Here is a 6,000-nt window from a genome sequence, read left to right on the forward strand (position 1 = left end):
CGCCAGCAGCGAGAGGAAGCAGCAAGATGGATGTGACCAGGAAAGATCCTTGCAGCATCAGTCACGGAGATGGGAAGAAAGAAGAGCTGGTGAAGACCAAAGACAATCAAGGGGCATAAATAACAGCTGGAGTAAGTACTGGAAAAGGGAGCTCATCCTTTTCCCCTGCACACCCAATGCCGTTAGCAGGGATGTGGGAAGGCACCCGGGGTTATTGGCATCATTGCGAGCTCAGGGTGTCGGGCACCAGTGAACCGGCCATTTGTCCCTTTTCCTTCCAGGGCTCTGGAGGCAGGGAAGCTCCTCCCCTTGCTCCTAGTCTCCCTGCCATCCTCCTGCCCCATGGTGGTCCCAGTCCCAAGCTGGGTTCACATGGTCGCTGACATACAGGTTTCCAACAAGGATCACCCTCCATGGAAGTACAGCAGGAACAGGAAACCACTCACTGTGCTGCCACTCTGTGCCAAAGTCAACGTCTCTTTTCCATCTTCTCCATCCAAAGGAAGAGCACTGGAGTGATCCCAGCTGAGTGGTGTCTCCCAGCTACAGCCCTACCTCGACAGCGCAGTTTGTAGAGGACAGACAGCCACGAGCTTGCTTGCTCCCAGGGAAGGGAGAGCTTCTGGGCTTTATTTCCTCTATTTTTCCCTTTAGGAGCAGAGCACGCAGCCAGCCTTGGCCGTTTCCCAGCCTTCAGAAGAGGACGAACATCTCTCCTCTGCTCCAAAACCGAAGGAGCTGCCACTTCACCTATTAATGCCTTTAATTCCCTTCATTCGATAACCAATTAGGGCACCTTGGCTCCCTGAGCTGAGGCTCCGTTTGCAGCCAGGCCGGTGTGTGCAGCTGTAATCGCTCTTCCTGTCACACCATCAGCCTGGGAACACTTTGGGAAAAAACCAACCAGACTGTGAAGTAAAGGAGGAGGGAAGGCGGACGCAGACAGGGACAAATGCAAGCAGAGCGAGTACCATGCCGAGAAATCCCCTTTTTTTTCCCTGGGAGGGATAATAAATAGGTGTATCTCCTAGATTAATACGGCACATTTGCAAAGCTCTGATATCCATCAGAAAGTTGCTAATTCGCGCTAATGACCCATTGCAAATTGCCAAATTTTGTGAATTAGCCAGCATGTACAGGAATACAATAAAACCCAGCCAGAACCATGTATCAAAGCGGGCTGGGCTTATTTGGGAAGTCCTAGTGTACTTGGAATTACTTGTGGTGATGGATACAGAGGGAAGCTGCAAATTAGATGTGAAATCCTCTCAAAAATAAACAGGAAATCCTCAGGACAAGAAGAAATTTCCCCATGGCTGCTAAACCTTTGGGGAAGGAGCAGTAATTCTCCTGGAGATGAGCAAGACTCTCCACCCACTGGATTCATGGCGAAGTCATTACACACCTCATTTTCACTCCTTTAAAGCTGCACAGCACAATCCTCCAGATCCACCCTTCATCCCTTTGAAGAAGCACCGGGAAAACTCCAAGCCAAATCTTTGGACCCACCTGAACCAGGAATGCTCTGTTTAAGCCAAACTACAAACAGGCTCAGCAAAGTCACTAAAATCAATTTTGTTATCAATAAATCAGTGTGACCACGTCGCACATGATGTAGCACTGTACAGAGATCTCATCCTTCCAGCCATTGGAAGAGTGGTTGAGCAGCCCAGGAACTGCTTGGAAGGAAAATCCAATGCCACAAAACCTTTCTGTGCTCAGGGAAGGAGCAGCATAAAGTCACATTATCTTCCCTTTTTCCTTCTTTTCTTACATCACGCGCAAGGCAAAGAATTGTAGAAGTTAAGCATTTAATGTTTAAATACAAAATATCAAGGTTCTCCTGAAATCATCTTTATTCATCCACAAAAAAACGCACTTGCATCCTTTCATACCCCCTCACACCACATCTGAGCTGACGCTCAGCAGCTACGTCAGTGGGTTTTGTGCGTGTGAAGGACACTCAGCTGCAGTGAAAACAAAACAACCTCTTGGGCTCGTCTCAAAAACTGATTTTCCATCCAAATGCAGAAGGGAATCGGTTTCCTTTAAAGAAGTTATATAAAGTCAAGAAAAACTCAAGCAATCACAAGAGCAAATGGAGTCCCAGAGCATGTTTCCTGGTCAGGCAGCCATCCTCTATTTTCTCACTGTAGGATTGCCCAAGCCCAACCTCACTCCTTCCTCTGACACCACATCACACATCAAGGAGCCAACTCCCGGTAGCAGGAAAGTGCATCTGCACAGCAAAATAAGCCATATCCCAGTAGGATCTCTTTTCCTGTCCTTTCCTAACACCAAAAAACACTCTTCCTCATCCAACTCAACCCGGCACAGGTACATGGAGCAGACTGGCTGCTGCCGGGGTGACCAAAGCTCTGGTTCAAGAGCCACACATGGCCACCCATGAGCTCCTAGAGAGCCATGTGCTCCAAGCTGGCTCACTTACCTACACCCCTGATCTTATAAAAGGTCCTTCACACTTACAAGGGCTCCTCAACACACCCACCACGTCCCCAAACCCTGATGAAGTCAAGCACCCCCACGTCACAGCATCATTCTCCCTCCAGCCACTACTACAAGCACCCAAATTATGACAGTCCCAAGTAAGCGGGCAAGATCCATGGGGAAAGGACCAACTCTCCCCATGCCCAGAGAGCCCACGAAGCATCAGAAGAGGCATCATGGGAGAACTGCAGACAGCCCGGGCCATCTCCAGGTCCTTCAGGGACTTTGGTGCTTCCCAAAAAACCTCTCCACAAACCACCATCAGCTTCAAAGGAACACAAGGTAGGTTTGGGAAGAGACACATGACTCTCACAACCCCGAGGTTGCGGAACCAGCAGCTCGTGTTCTGCAGGAAGTCTGCAAAGATAACCACGGACCTCTCCGTGAACTCAGTGGGCGACCACCCCATCCCTGCAGACTCTAACGCTGATCTGCTCACTGCCCTCACCATGTACCGGCAACCGAGCGCAGTTAAACTGTCACCAGCCCCTGGCAAGGTCACCTGCGGCCTCACCTCCTCACCTCCTCTCCGTAGGGAACTGGCATGTGACGTGCTCCCCCAGAGCATCTGCCCCTGGCAGGTCCCTGCCTCCGGCTGGGAACACCAGCAGCGGTGCCAACATTCAAAGGGCATCACTGCGCATGCAGGCTGTCACACAGCCCCGGAACAACATACCTGGGACCATAAATACCATCTTATTTACATAATGCTCTGGATAAAGGGGACAAAGAGGCTTATTGCATTACATCTGGGACTAGTATTGCATCAGCGCCCACAGGCCCTAATCCCAATCGGAGCCGTGCCGTGCAGGGCGCAGCAGGACGGCCGCGAGGCGCATCCCCGCTCCCAGCCCGGCCAAGCCCAGCTCTTCCTCTTCCCATTACGAACATGTGGAGAAAGATCCCTACACCTAGGAATAAACTGGGCATAACACATGACTCTAGTCCCCAACCACCATCAATCCAGGAGTGGGATCCCACCGCCGGTCATGGCCTGGACACAACGCACGGATACTGACTTTATTTTGGGAATGATGCCCGCATGGAAGCGCGAGAAAGACCAGGCAGCTCCCGGTTTTCTTTAATTTATGCAATCACAATTAAAAATACACTGTAAATACAACCCAGAGGCAATTTTTGATTTGAGGCATCCCCGTTCTCCAAGAGAATAAACCAGACGGAGCAAACTCCGGTCTGTCCTTCCTGTTAATTCATAATAAAGACACACAAGCTGTTGGGTACCTCCAACACCACACAAGAACCCCTCAACTGCCTTCACAAGCCCTTTCTTCCCAAAAAAGGCACATTTTCAGCTCGATTTACAGGGAACAAGCTTTTGAGGCAGCAGAAGCAATGTTGTGACCACCGAGAGAGCACAAGGGGACTTTGCAACCCTGCAACTGGGCAAGGAAGGGATTATTTGGGGTTGCCCCCCAGCATGGAGCTACAGACAGACAGATGGGTCCACCCCAAAAAATTGTGCCGCTTTCAGCCCATGCAGAGGTAACAAGTGTGTTAAGAGACACCTCTGCACACACACACACACCAGCCTCTCCAGCTAATGAGCAGCTTAATGGCGACTCACCAAACACACAGACCAGGTCCGAGTGCTCAGCTCGGAAAAGGGAATAAAACCTCCTTCCCATGCCCTGGCCATACTCAATTACAGGTCATTACAACTTGTTTGATAATTAATTTCCTCCGGTGGCTCTAACTGAAGCAGCCCTTGCCCTGCACAACAGGCCAGTCCAGGTGAAACATTAAATCCTTGTCCCTTTGCACCACAGAGACGCTGTGCTCCCGGCGCTGCACACGTCTCCCTTCTCCACCGCACAGGAGAGGAGAAAACCTCACTGGATGAACGAGGGCGTAAAAGGGCAAGGATTTGCGTTTCGTGACCGAAACGGCTTCAAAATAATAAATTATAAATTATTTCTGGTCCAGAGTTAATCAATAAGATCAGCTGCCTGGATTTTCCAAGTGCCGTGCGTGTGCGGTCGCACACTGCCAACAAAGAGCTAGAAATGTGCGGCATAATCCGATGCCGGAGTCATCGCACAAAGCGTGGAAATAGGTTTTCCTGAGGATGTCCAGGCGAGGAACTGCCTGCGCGCGCCGGAGCCCGACCGCCAGCCCCGCCGCCGGCATCCTTGGATCTTCTGGAGGGGGGGAGACGGCCTGTGGGCTCTCCAGTGTCCACCACGGAAAATGAGTGGCTAACACCTCCTCCGAGGGAAAGGGCCTTCCCAGAAAAGGGGGGAAAAGGAAAGGAAAAAAGAGGGCTGCTGGGAGATGGAGGGGAGCCAAATCTCACAGACCAGACCTGAACCTGTGACCTTCCCCGTGTACACAACGGGCGGGAGAGCTGCACGCAGGAACTCCGTCCTCGCCCCACCACCCTCGCCCCGCCGGCTGCCCCAGCCCTCCTGGGACACCCGGCCACGTTGTCACCACCAGTGTCACCCCCGGATCTGCCCGCTGGCTCTCAGGCGTTCGGGGGGCTCGAAGGCCTCAAAGGCGGGCGGCACATCCTGCAGCACCAGGTCACCAGCACACAGCACAGCCCAGGGGGAAATGCCTGGAGGGGCTCTGCTCTCAGGGTCTGACCCCCCCCCCCGGACAACTCACACTCCCTAAACGCCTTGGGGAAAATTTAACCTTGTGGGATTTGTGCCGAGAGTCCCCCTTCCTGTTCCAGGCGAACCTCCACTCCTGGGGTCCCCTCTGCTCCTGTGCCCCCCAAACATCTCCCTGCATAGAGACGGGACTCAAGAGGAGGAAGATCCCCCCCAACCCCAGGGACACCGTTGCCCCTCGGCAACCTCCTCCCCGCCTGCCCCCCCACCCCAGACCTGCCACGGTGGTGACCCCACGCACGGGGATCTCCCCCCCGCACCCCTGGGAGCGGCCTGACGCCCCCGGGACGCGCAGGGGACCAGCCCCTCGTCCCTCGCAGCCGGAGAGATCCGCACCCTCCGCACAGGGCGAGCCCCCCGGGACCCTGAGCGGGACCCTCGCAGTGGCGGGGGGGGAATCCCGCACCCCTGCGGGGGGACCCGACCCCCAACCGCCGCGACACCCGGGGGGGCTCGTTCCCAACGGCCCCGGGGAGCGGACACACAACCGCCCCCACGGTCACGGGGTAGGGGGGGCCCAGAGACCCTCGTCCCCAAGGGTCACGGGGGGGGCACAGCCCCGTCCCCACGGCCATAGGGGAGGGAGGGGAGGGCACACAGCCCCGTCTTCAATGGTCACAAGGGTGGAAGGAAGGGCACGCAGACCCTCGTCCCCGGTGGTCACAGCGGAGCGAGGGCAACCAAATCCCTGTTTCCGAGGGTCACGGGGGGGACACACAACAGCCTCCATGGTCACGGAGTGGGGGGGCACCCAGACCACCGTCCCCAAGGACTACAGTGCGGGCACAGCCCCGTCCCCGAGATCACAGCAGAGGGGGGCACCCAGACCCCCCGTCCCCAGTAGTCCCGGGGGGGG

This window comes from Neopelma chrysocephalum, unplaced genomic scaffold (assembly GCF_003984885.1).
Source record: "Neopelma chrysocephalum unplaced genomic scaffold, ASM398488v2 Primary Assembly neopelma1_124, whole genome shotgun sequence".
Taxonomy (NCBI): Eukaryota; Metazoa; Chordata; class Aves; order Passeriformes; family Pipridae; genus Neopelma; species Neopelma chrysocephalum.